This window comes from Mastigoproctus giganteus, chromosome 3 (assembly GCF_048544385.1).
Source record: "Mastigoproctus giganteus isolate SK-2022 chromosome 3, ASM4854438v1, whole genome shotgun sequence".
Taxonomy (NCBI): Eukaryota; Metazoa; Arthropoda; class Arachnida; order Uropygi; family Thelyphonidae; genus Mastigoproctus; species Mastigoproctus giganteus.
Window position 1 is genome coordinate 47634767 of NC_143577.1, and position 14166 is coordinate 47648932.

A 14166-nucleotide genomic window follows, 5' to 3' on the forward strand; every position below is an offset into this window, starting at 1 on the left:
CCAATTCTAGTTTTCATTAGGTTAGTGTAATGCAATATACGGGTCTTTTATTACATGTCTATTTTAGTTATTTTTTTAACTTTTTTTTTTATTTTACTTTTTTAAAATTTTTTTTCTCACATGGCCTGTCTGATGGTTTATTTTTGTTGCAAATATTCTGATTGTACTTTCCAATAAGAGGGAAATGCAATCCCAGTGAAGAAACTACAATCAAACATTTTGATCATAGTTTGAGTATTTCATGGCTTTGGTTGAAGACCTTTATTAACTTTTCTGTTCTTACTTGGTGAAGACTTTGTGATCAATGTTTTCATAGCACAGGACCACAGATGCTGCAGCTCAGCCCCAAGCATGGGGCTAGGGTTAGTGAAACACTATCTTTTGGGTTATTTTGTACACCAAAATCTTGTGGTTCTTGACAAGAGGGGATCCTTTTGTCAGCAAAGATTAGAATGTCTCAGTAAGCACTGCCATAAATAAATACTATTGTAATTTTTGCATATAATATACACTCAATGATCACTGAATTGTGACCACTCCATCTGTAATGGCCAATGCCACATAGCTCAGTATAAAAAGTCAAACAGTTTCGTATGCTAGAGCAGTGGTAATTTGCATTTGGTCATGCAAGTTAGTGATAAAGCAGCAGTTATGGGACATAGTAAAGAAAACATGGAGTTTGAAAAGGGCATGATTGTCGGAGCTCATGTGCTTCCATATGGGAAATGGCACATCTTCTTGGTTGCTCATGGCCCACTGCAATTAAGGTGTATAAAGAATGGTATTGAACTGGCCAAACCACCTCTCATTGACAGAACTATTGTAAGAGTGCACCAATCTTAAGTTACAATTTGGTGCATTGCTAGAACAGTTTGAGTCACTGAAAAAAATGGGTGCTTGCCCTCAAGAATAATGTAACTGGGAGCTCGTCAGGGACTCAAGATTCTACCAAGTGAGGCACTCCCGATTCGGGGCCCAAGAACAGAATAACCAGGTGCAAACTACTCTGCTTCAAAAGGACTTAGTTCTATTAGGAGACTCCATTGTCAGGGAAACGGGAAATATTTTTTGTAATAAGGATAGGTGGACTAGAACCAGGGTATGTCAGCCAAGAGCAACTATTAATGATGTCACGAACAGATTGTCAGATTTTAAGGAGGGTAAAGAGAATATTATTATTCATGTGGTGGCTAAAGACATTAAGCATACATGATCTGACAATTTGTTAGACAAATATAGGGCCATGCTGAAGAAATGCTGCGAGTTAGGTCACAATGTATATGTGTTTGCAATTCTGCCCAGGCATGACAGGAGGGATTATATGCTAAAAGTCTTGTGGATTAACTCAAGACTTGAAGGACTCTGCAAGGCTTTGGGGGAAATTTCTATCAGCTTGGCCCGCACTTGTAGGTAGAAGGAATCTTCTACCTACAATGTTTTGTAGAGATGTGATACATTTAAACTGGTGCCAGTATTATTGAGGATACTTTAAAGGTTCAGGGAAACTGCTAGTTTGGAGGGGGGGGGAAAGGGTAATATAGATACACGTTTATCTGATAATATTAGTCAAATTAACACTTGCATGTACCTCAAGTGTTCTTGTTTGTTACTCCAACAGAATGTATTAGCAAGATGTTTTGAGGACAGAAACGTTTCAAATGAGCAGGCAGCTAATACCAGGGAAGCGAGCTTAAATAAGTTTAAGGGGTGTGTCAGGGTAGTTAACTATACAAGAACACAGTAATGTCAGAAGTGTCGTCAATAAAATGAGTGAATTCGAATTGCTCATTAGGACAAGTAACACTGACATAATCGGGCTTACGGAAACTTAGTGCCACCCAGAGATAGGGATGACGAGTTTCAGTACAGTATGTACAATGTATTTAGGAAGGATAGGGAAGATAGAAGGGGTGGTGGGGTCATGCTTCTTATCAAAAGCAGCCTGAGCACGATGAAAGCTTTCCCGGGTTCAGACGTTTCACATGCTAGTATAGAATCTGTATCGTGTGAAATAGTAGGAAGCAAAGGTATATAATGAGAGTGGGAGTATTCTACAGGCCAGGAAACTCTGGTGGAGGTCTGCAGCGGTTCTGACGTGCAAATCGATCGTCAGACCCGGGTATAGGGGCGAAAGACTAATCGAACCATCTAGTAGCTGGTTCCCTCCGAAGTTTCCCTCAGGATAGCTGGCGCTCGAGGGAATCAGTCTCATCCGGTAAAGCGAATGATTAGAGGCCTTGGGGCCGAAACGACCTCAACCTATTCTCAAACTTTAAATGGGTGAGAAGTCCGGCTTGCTTGACTCGAAGCCCGGACGAAAGGATGTGAGTGCCCAGTGGGCCACTTTTGGTAAGCAGAACTGGCGCTGTGGGATGAACCAGAAGATTATGAAGATTATGATGAGAGCCTCTACATGCAAATGGAATGTGCAAGTAAACGTGAATGTCTTATTATGGGTGATTTTAATTTGCTTTTAATTGACTGGAGCAAATGGGAGGGAAACTCCACATGGGGGACAAAATTTTTAAATCAACTAGATGATTGCTATTTCTATCAACATGTCAGGGAAAGTACTAGGGAAAAGAATACTCTAGATCTCATCATCACCCATGAACCAGATAACATAATAGGGATGACAGAACAGGAACCAGTAGCAGGAAGTGATCACAGAGTTCTATGGTGGACGATGAAGAGAGAGAGAGAGAGATTAGCAGAGACATACGATGCAAGAAAGCAAGCTTATGCAGCATCAGCCAAAAAAAAAATGCTCCCATTTCAACCCTCCATTCATTTCAAAAACCTGTCCAGCTCAGCTTTAAATTTATTTAGGCTATCAATTTTCACAACAAAAGATGGAAGTCTGTTCCACCAATCAACTACCTGCTCGCTGAAGGCTAACTTCTGCACATCAATCCTACAATTTGAATTTATGCCCTCTCGGGTGATTATTCTGAGCAAGAGGAAGAATCCTCAAAACATCAAAGGCAGATATTGTTGGGATATCAGAGATGTGGTGTCACACAGATATAAGGAATGAAGAACTGGAATTTGGAGAGTACAATGTGTACAGAAAGGATAGACAGGTTAGGAAGGAAGGAGGGGTTATGCTATTAGTTAAGAAACACAAAATCCAAGGAAGTGAAGCCAGTCGACATCGCTGGAGAGTGCAGTGTTGAGTCAGTTTGGTGTGACATAAGCATTGGGAGATCAAAATTGAGAGCAGGAGTGTGCTATAGGCCTAATGACTCTGATGAGTATAATAAGAAACTGTACAGGGAAATAGAGTGGACCAGTAAATCAGAGAGTCTTATAATGGGGGATTTTAATTTCCCAGATATTGACTGGAATTTGTGGGTTGGTCACTCACACACACTAGCAAATTTATTGGATGATTGTTTTCTACATCAGCATGTTCAGGAGGCAACTAGAGGGAGTAATACTCTTGATCTGATTATCAGTAGTGATTCTTCATGCATTAAGAATCTGCAGATAAAGGAACCACTAGGTGGCAGTGATCACAGTGTGCTGAAGTGGGATTTACTCAAAGAGGTAACTACCATCAGGAGTAAAGGGAAGGGTTTTTGCTTTCGTAAAGGCGATTATGATGGTCTCAGACAGTATTTAAATTCTATAGTGGGACCAACCAACTAAGCTGCTATGGCTATAATGTGCCTGTTCACTTATTATTTTAAGAGATGAGGAATTTCCATAAAATCAAAAGAAAATTTGAAATCAGAAATTATTAAAAAGTCCAGTTTGCTTGAGGAAGTCAAAAAATTCAGAAATATTTGCCTTATCACCAATGAGATTTTCAAGAGTTATTGGTTTACAATTATTTATCAGTGAGATCAAGGATGAAGCTCTGTTGTTTATAGAAGGGACAGCCAATGAGAATATGTCTAACAGTCAAATTGTTAGAGCAATGTGTACACTGTGGTGAATCACCTCCTGTGAGTAAATAAAGATGTGTCAGACGAGTATGACCTATTCTTGCCCTTGAAAGGACTACTTCTCGTCTCGATGTACGGACACTGGAATGCCAAATTTTCGGATCTTGTTTAAACTGAAAGAGTTTATTATTAGTCTGAGAGTGCCAGAGTGCTGTCCATTGTGATAGGCAAGCAGCATGAACGGTTAGTACATAATCTGATGCTGGAACAGGGATATTGGTTAAATCTAAGGTAGTTGGATTTTTTGCAGCTTTATTGGCCAGTTCATTGCCTAAAATACTGAAATGGGCTGGAATCCAACAAAAAGTGACCAGTTGGTGGCGTTTTTTGATTTGTAGTAACAAGCTTCTGATTTCATCTAGAACAGGGTGAACTTTATCTTCGGAATTACTTAGCGACATGATTGAGCTGAGGGAATCAGTATAAATAACAGATTTTAAAGAACAGTCAGAATAGAGATTTTCTAAAGCAAGTTTTATTGCATAAAATTCAGCAGAAAAGATACTAAATTCTGGTGGAAGGGATACTGATACAACTGTATTTAGAAATACTGCAGCTGCTCCAACATTTGAATTAGATTTAGAGCCATCTGTATAAATTTGGTAGAAATCAATATATCTTTGAATGTGAACATCATGAATTTGTTTGACATTTGTTGCTTGCAAAATATTCTTTCTACATTGGCAGAGGTAAGTGTCACATGTTGGAAGAGGAGGAGCCCGTGGTGGTTGAGTAAAGGTTGGTATCTGCTGTATGGAAAGGATGGAAATATTCCAAACCTGCGCCAGTTCAAGAAGGCAAAGACCAGCTGGTTTAACTATGCTGGGTTTCTTTCTGTATAAGTTTTCTAACGGTGGATTGAAAAGGTATGACTGAACGGGATGAGAGGCACAACTTTGTATCTTGACAGTATATTTCAGTAACAGTGTTTTCCTGCGTAAAGATAGTGGGGGCTCGTGAGCTTCAATGTAGAGACTTCAATGTGCTGGCGATGTTCTGAATGCACCAATTGCAATTCTCAAAGCACTGTGTTGAATAGGATCAAGCCAGCGTAATGCAATGCACTCTTTCTGGCAGAATCATAGATGGGAGCACCATAATCGAGATGGGATCTGATTAATGCCTTGTACAACCAAAGCAGGGAGGTACGATCTGCACCCCATGTTTGGGCGGATAAAGCTCTGAGTATGTTTAATTTTTTCAGACAGGAAGTCCGTACATTTTTAATATGATCTAGGAAATTTAATTTGTGGTCAAGGATTAATCCTAGAAATCTGATGTTAGTAGCGATTGGGATGGAGACATTGGAAATTTGAAGTTCAGGATCTGGATGAAGTTTTCATTGTCTGCAAAAATGGATTGCAGTTGTTTTCTGCTGAGAGAGTCAGTAGCCGTTGAGGCTGGCCCATTGTTGTATTTTATTTAATGAAATTTGAAGCTGTCGTTCAATAGATCTCATGTTTTGGGAATGGCAGGAGATGGAAAGGTCATCTGCATATAGATAAGTCTCAATTGTGTTTGGAAGAGGTTTGGTGATGGAATCAATTCTAATAGCAAAAAGAGTGGCACTCAATACTGATCCCTGTGGAATACCTTCTTCCTGAATGAAAGTTGAAGAGAGGGCATGTTGGTATCGAACTTGAAAGGATCTAGTATGTAGAAAGTTCTTAATAAATATAGGAAGGTTGCCACATAGTCCGAGAAAGTAAAGATCACTATGTATACCATGCCTCCAGGTGGTATCAAATGCCTTCTCTATGTCTATTGAAACCATTACTAGATGTTCATGTTTGACAAAAGCATTACGGATGGCAAATTCAGCCTTGACCATAAGATCTATTCAAGACCTGTTTTGACGAAAGCCATATTGACTATGGCTCATTAGTTGTTCTAACTCAATGATCCAGATGAGCCTTCTGTGGATAATTTTCTCAAGGATTTTACTGAGGCAGCTTGAGAGAGATATGGGTCTATAACTATAGGGGTTGGATGGATCTTTTCCAGGTTTCAGGAATGCCAAAACTGTAGAGTGATGTCAAGAAGCTGGAAAAACATTTTCTAAAAATATGCGATTGTAAAAGACTAGGAGGAGGTGCAAAGCTTTGTCATTAAGATGTTGTAGCATGACATAATAAATCCCATCTGGTCCAGCAGCACCATTGCGGGCTGTTCTGATGACATGTAACAGTTCAGAATATTGCAGAGGTTTATTATATGGGAGAAAGCGGGAAGTTTCAAAATTAATACCATGCTTTTCTTTAGTGTTTTTAATTCTTTGGAATGAGGTAGTATAGGCTGATGTTGCTGAGATTTCTGCAAAAATATTGCCCAAAGCATTGGCTATATCTACAGGATTAGATAGATCTTTCCCATTCCAGGAGAGGATTGGAGAAGGTATGGTAGGAAACTTACCAGAAAGCTGTCTAATTTTTTTTTCCATATTATTTTGGGATCAGTATTTCTGTGAAAAGTGGATGCAAAATGGGTCTAGGATTCTTTCTTTGCTTGCTTTTGCCCTTAATTTCTTATAATTAATGAGATTGACTGTGCTCGGGCACTGCCGAAACAAATTCCAGGCTTTATTTTTTGCTCTCTTTGCTGTGGTGCATTTGTCATTCCACCAGTAATTATAATGCTTTAGGCCCGGCGGATTTGATAGTGGTATCGTGTCTTTAGCCACATTTAGAAGATGCGACGTGATGTATTCTGTCACATTATCAATATGCTGGAGGCAGATTTTTTCCTCATCAAGGTCGATTGACGACTGAAATTTTGCCCAGTCTGCTCGGACATATTTCCACTTTCTGCAGGGTTGAATTGAAGGAGTCTTTGCTTTCAGAAAGTTGCATACTATTGGGAAGTGGTCACTGCCCATGGGATCATTTATTACATACCACTCTATGGTTGGGACTAGTACTCGTGAACAAATTGAGAGATCTATTGCTGAGGTGTGTCCTGCTGGGAGCTGTACGTGTGTTGGTGCACCTGTATTGAGTATAGTGAGATTTAGTGCCTCCAAAAAACTTTCAATTAGTCGACCTCGTCTATCCAATTTAGGAGAGCCCCATAATGGGTGCTGCCCGTTAAAGTCCCCTAATATACAGAGGTGGAGGTATCTGTATAAAGAGGTCTTCAAGATCTTTTAAAGAGTAAGTACAGTTTGGTGGTAGGTAGATTGAGACTAGTGTTATTGCACCATGGAGAGTTATACGAACAGCAACAGCTTCTATTTCAGTTTGGAGTGGGATATGTTTAGTTGGGATCTTTGAATTTACTAGGATTGCCACACCACCATGGGCAGCATTAGCAGTATTTCGATCTCTTCGATAAATGCAATAGTTCTTTATCGAAGGAGAAATTTGTGTGGTTAGGTAAGTTTCCTGTAAACAAAAGGCAACCGGAAAATATTGGTTAATTAGGTATTGAATATCGTCTGTGTTGGAACGAAAGCCTCTGCAATTCCATTGTAAGAGGTTGTGGTTCATTTTGGTTTAGTTGTGGATGATTCATCTGACTGTTTTTTGTTTGAGGAGGATTTTTTTCGGTCTTTTTTCGGGAAAGTAGGGCGTCCGGTATCCATAGTGTCATTTGTGTGAAGTTCTAGTATGGGTTCTTCATGATCTGGGTTTACATCTACTTCCATACTATTGGCTGATGATTCAGGTTTATTGTTGTCTTTAGTAGTTTTTAGTTTTTCTTTGTTATGCGGGACTGTCCGAGTCTCAATTGGGAATTTTTCTGTGTCATTTAAGACTGTCACAGTATCATTTGGGATACTAATTGGGGTGTTGGTGGCATTGCTGGTTTTAGTTTTAGAATTTTCTTTTCCCATGGTTGATAAGGTTGCTTTAACCCAATTAGATAGCGAGACGTTGGGAGGTATCGACATCTGTTTGAATTGCAGTTGTATGAAAACTTCGGGTTCGAGAGGCATAAGATGGACTTGGCATGGTCAACATTATTTGTCTGCGTGCCTCCGGATATGTGACTTTATGTTCTACTTTGTATTTTTGGATATTCCTACCTCTTTTCCACATTTCATGATTTAGAAAAGGTGGGGTGATTGCCTTTGCAGTTGGGGCAAATGGGACTTGCGGCTGGACAATCTGCCTGCGTATGATCCTTTGCTCCACAAATAGGACAGATGGCGTCACCTCTGCATGCCTGCTGTAAATGGCCATATTTCTGGCATTTAAAACAGCGAAGAGGATTCGGGATGTATGGACAAATTCGGTAGTTCAAATGTCCAGCTTTTACTGAGGATGGCAAATCAGGAGTACTAAAAGTTAAAATGATGGAACGAGTTGGAATGAGATTTCCATCTTTTTTTGTCATTATTCTTTTAGCGGCTAGCCTCCACGTGGCAGGGTATGGGCAACGTCGGGCCCCACTAGGGGCCTGGCGGCCAATAAGCCAGATAAACAATGGGCACAACATATCACACTGCACAGACACGACCCACACACTTTCAAGTCTCTGGCTTGACAGTGTACTGTCCTCGATACAGCGAAACACACGCGGAGATGGGAGAAATCCCAGGTGCCGTCTGACACGAACATACCTTATACCTTATTCTTTTAGCGCTGATTACCTTTTGATTGCTAAGTTCTTGTACTAATTCATCCTCAGACACAGTAATTAAGTCCCATTCTGTGATGACACCTTTTGATGAATTTAAGGTATTGTGGGGAGTAACAGATAATGGCAACCCACCAAATGTCGTTGTCTTTAATAGCCACTCCGAATATTTGGTGGTGGCTGTTTCAATCAGGAGATCTCCGGATTGTAGCTGCTTAACCATTTTTGGTGATCCTGCAATAGATTCTAGATGTCTTTGAATCACGAATGGATAACGAACTTACCCACAGGATGGGTAGACAGAGAGTGTGTCACCAAAAAATTGGGAATGTCTGAACAGTGTTTCTGTTCGAAGCCTTTTGGGTTGGCTATTTTCCTTGTCTTCATGACAATATTCTTGCCTTGAGCTTGAAGGCTCTACGGGTGGAAAATTTGTAGAATCCATGATGGCTCCTTTTGGCCCGGGGGGGGGATTACCTTTGCCACCCAGGTTACAGGCCCCGCCACGGGGAGGCAGGAGCAGTGCCACGAGCTGACCAAGCGACTGAGTTAGTAATTAGTATTTATAGAAAAAAAACAGAAAGGTGGATTCCCTTTCTGGGCCTTTCCCTACTTCTTGTAGAACAAATGTTCTACTCTGATATACAAAGAAAATCAAGAAAACGGTTTTTGTAACAAAAAATTGAATCTGTTTGCTCAAATACTCTTTGCAGAAATCGATTGGCCACGGAACGCTTGGCACCCGGGACCGAGGCTACTAGGCTTTACATACCAACTAAAAAATATTGTTCAAGGTTTAAACCTAAATGGATGTCAGATGAACTAATGAGACACATGGCAGAGAAGAAAAATGCATAGGATACATATAAATTAATGGGTGACATTGAAGCCTATGATAGATAAGCTGGTCTGTAACCAAGTCACAAAGGAGATTAGGCAGGCAAAGGCAGATTATGAGAAATCCATGGCAAAGTCTGCAAAGAAAAACAGAAAAGAGTTCTTTACCTATGTAAACTCTAGAAGGAAAGAGATGATTCAGATTGGCCCACTGGATATTAATGGTTCAACAGTTGAGGATCCTGCTCAGGTGGCTAACAAACTAAACGAGTATTTTGCATCTACATTCACACATGAGGAGTTATTCAGGAAGGGTAATGCCAGAAGTGAAGTAAAGTCTGGCAGTGAGCTAGATGATTTTGTAATAACTGAGAGGAAAGTGGAGGAGAAATTGTTGACGATAAACATAAAAAAGGCACCTGGGTTGGATGGGATCTATCCAGTTATATTAAAGGAAGCAGCAAAGGAAGTAAGCAAACCCTTAGCCATAATTATGAGAGCTTCTTGGACTCAGGGGAGGTACCCATAGACTGGAGATGTGCAAATGTAACTCCAATTCACAAAGGAGGATCAAAGGCTGACACAAGTAATTATAGATCTGTGAGTTTAACTTCTGTTCCAGGAAAATTAATGGAAGCACTGGTTAAAGAAGCACTGCAGGATCATCTAGACAAGAATTCAGTTATAGCTCGGACACAGCATGGTTTTGTTAAGGGAAAGTCTTGCCTGACAAATTTGATTGGATACTATGATGCAGTCACAAAAGTACTGGATGCAGGGAATAACTTTGATATTATATATTTGGATCTAAGAAAGGCTTTTGATACTGTTGCACATGGAAGACTGCTGCACAAATTGGAGCAGTGTTTCATTGGAGGCAAATTGCTGCTATGGATAAAGGGATGGTTGAGGGGTAGAAGACAGAGAGTGGTAATCAATGGACACTGCTCATCGTGGACTAATGTTATTAGTGGAGTCCCTCAGGGTTCAGTGTTGGGTCCATTATTGTTTTCTGTATTTATAAATGATATTGATGATGGTATATCAAGCTTAATGTCCAAGTCTGCAGATGATACAAAGGTTGGCAGGGTTGTTAAGGACACTACTGACACTATGCTGCTGCAACAGGATATGGAAAGGTTGAGCAGATGGGCTGGAGGTGGCAAATGAAGTTCAACTTTGACAAATGTAAAGTACTACATATGGGAAACAGCAACCCCAGAGAAACGTATCAACTCTGTGGTACTACACTGACAGTGGTAGAGAATGAAAAGGACCTGGGGGTAATTGTGCAGGCAGATATGAAGTTCTCTGAGCAGTGCAGATGGGCTGCAAGAGTAGCTCATGGTGTCTTGTCAATGATATACAGGAATTTTTCTAGCAGGGATAAGGAGGTGATTATTCCCTTGTAAAAGGCAATGGTCAGACCACACCTTGAGTACTGTATGCAGGTCTGGAGGCCTCATTTCAAGAAGGATGTAGAGCTGCTGGAACGAGTACAGAGAAGGGCAACAAGATTAGTGAATGGAACAAATTGTTGCTCTTACGAAGAAAGGCTTAAGTTTTGCAAATTACAGTGTCTGGAGACTAGGCACTGGTGAGGTGATCTACAAAGCCTTGAATGGTTCGAACATGCTCAATGCCGATGGGATTCTTCCTCTTGCTCAGAGTAATTACCTGAGAGGGCATAAATTCAGATTGAGGAAAGATAGATGTGCGGAAATTTGCCTTTAGCCAGCGGGTAGTTGGTTGGTGGAACAGACTTCCATCCCTTTTTTTGGAAGTTGATAGCATAAATAAATTTAAGGCTCAGCTGGACAGGTATTTTGAACGAACGGAGGGGTGAAATGGAAGTGGTGTGTTTTTTTTTTTTTTGGCTGATGCTGCATAAGCTTGCTTTCTTGCATCATATGCCTCTACTAATGCTAATCCCATAAGCACTAAGAATGCTCAAACCATTGATACATTATTCTGGGGTTGATATGTTACTACCTTCTACGCTGATATGTTATTACGTTCTTTCCACCGTTGATACATTACTCTGGGGTTATTGCTTACCAGATGTAGTACTTTGTTGTCAATGTTAAACTTCATTTGCCACCTCTCAGCCCATCTGCTCAACTTTTCTAGATCCTGTTGCAGCAGTGTACTGTCATTAGCATCCTTAACTACCCTGCCAACCTTCATATCATCTGCAAACTTGAACATTAAGCCTGATATACCATCATCAATATCATTTATAAATACAGAAAACAATAATGGACCCAACACTGAACCCTGAGGGACTCCACTAATAACATTAGTCCACGAAGAGCAGTGTCCATTGATTACCACTCTGTCTTCTCCCGCTCAACCATCCCTTTATCCATAGCAAGAATTTACCTCCAATGCCACACTGCTCCAATTTGTGCAGCAGTCTTCCATGTGCAACGGTATCAAAAGCCTTTCTAAGATCCAAATATATGAAATCAAAATTATTCCCTGCATCCAGTTTCCTTTGTGACTGCATCATAGTATCCAATCAAATTGGTCAGACAAGACTTCCCCTTAACAAAACCATGCTGTGTCCGAGCTATAACTGAAGTCTTGTCTAGATGATCCTGCAGTGCTTCTTTAACCAGTGCCTCCATTAATTTCCCTGGAACAGAAGTTATACTAACAGGTCTATAATTACTTGTCATCCTTTAATCTTCCTTTGTGAATTGGGGTCACATTTGCACATCTCCAGTCCATGTGTACCTCCTCTGAGTCCAAAGAAACTCATAGTTATAGCTAAAGGTTTGCTTACTTCCTTTGCTCCTCCTTTAATATAACTGGATAGATCCCATCCACCCCAGGTGCCTTTATGTTTTTCTTCAACAATTTATGTTGAAGAAACTCCTCCACTTCCTCTCAGTTATTACAAAATCATCTAGCTCACTGCCAGAGTTTAATTCAATTCTGGCACTCCCCTCTCCAAATAACTCCTTGTGTGTGAATGTAGATGCAAAACACTCATTCAGTTGTGTTAGCCGCCTGAGCAGGATCATCAACAGTTGAACCATCAATATCAATTGGACCAATATGATTCATCCAGAGATAACAGTAGTTAATGGCAAAGGAATGGATTATTTTACAAAATGAAATTATGATAGCTTAAGGTGCTACATGGCCTCTAACTGGGTAGAGATCTCACAGAGAGCGAATACAATTGAATTATGGTATACCTTTAAAACGTTAATCACAGAAGCCTTGAATGCTTATATACCATTAAAATATACTCCAAGAGGAGGATTCCAAGTTGGATGAATAATGAAGTTGCCAGATTACTTGAGCAGAAAAAGATGGCATGGAAAAGTTACAGAACAATAAAAAGTACTGAAGCCTACAATAGCGCTACAAATTGATCTGTAATAGTGCCACAGAAAAGATTAGGCTGGCAAAGGCAGATCATGAGAAATCTTATGGCAAAGAGAGCAAGGGGGGGGGGATAAGGAATTCTTCACATATATAAATGGAAAGAAGAGAAGGACAAACCAGATCGGACCCTCATGTAATGGTCATGGAATAGTATTAGATACCCCAGCTGAAGTTGTAGATGAACTTAACAGTTATTTTGCATCGATATTTCAATGAGAAATTCTGCACAAATTCCTGGGAGTGAAGTTGAAAAAAAATGTGATTAATGATGTTGAAATTTCACATGTTCATTTAATGAAAAATATTGAGCCTACAGGCCAGTAAGACTCCTGGGGTTGATGGCATATACTCTACACTCTGAAGGGAGGTGGCAAGTGAGTGCATTGAACCATTGAGGCTAATTATGCAAGCATCACTGGGACTCGGGAGTGATTCCGTTGTATTGGAAAAGTGCCAATATATCTCCAATACATAATCGTGGTTCTAAGAGAAGTGGGAAATACTCGGCCGGTTAGTCAAACTTCAGTAGTGGGGAAAATCATGGAGACAATGATCAAAGTTGGAATTCAGGATCATTTAGATAGAAATGGAATTCTGAAGGATACTCAGCATGGTTTTGTAAAGGGAAAATCATGTTTAACAAATCTGGTTCGCTATTTTGACAGCGTCACTCAAGAGCTGGACTTTGGGAATAATTTCTACATTGTTTATTTGAATTTCAGCAAAGCATTTGACTCAGTCCCACATAAGTGATTACTTTATAAGCTGGAACAGGTTGGAATTACAGAGAAAATCCTTAGATGGATAGCTGGATGGCTTCAGGGCAGGAGGCAGAGGGTTGTGATAAATGGCTATTGCTCAGATTGGGTTGATGTAAGAAGCTGGGTTCCCCAAAGATCAGTATTAGGACCACTGTTGTTTTGATTTTCATAAATGACATTGATGAAGGGATAGAGGGCGTGATGTCTAAATTTGCAGATGATGTAAAGATTGGTAGAGTAGTTAATGATTGCCGCCAAGCAGAGCTTCTTCAGAATGACCTAGATAGACTTCAGGGATGGTCAGAAAAATGGCAGCTATGCTTTAATCCAGCAAAGTGTAAGGTATTATACCTGGGGAACAGTAACCCCAAAATAACTTATACACTTGGCAGAGTTGAACTAAAGCCGGTAGTGCAGGAAAGGGACTTGGGTGTTACGATACGGTCAGACATGAAGTTCTCTGAGCACTGTAAACAGGTTGCAAGGAAGGCCCATGGTGTCCTATCGATGATTTATCGAACAATTGCTAGTAGAGATAAGGACATAATCCCATTATATAAGGCTGTTGTTAGACCACACTTGGAATATTGTGTTCAGGTATGGAGACCGCACCTATAGAAAGACATTGTGCTTCTTGAAAG

The 14166-nt window shown here is 40.3% G+C and overlaps 1 protein-coding gene across 2 annotated transcripts in view; it reads right to left on the bottom strand.

Moving 5' to 3' along the window:
- Window positions 1-14166, bottom strand: part of LOC150087935 (F-box only protein 3-like) — a 210560-nt gene that overhangs the window by 27344 nt on the left and 169050 nt on the right. The gene's annotated exons all lie outside the window — the stretch shown is intronic.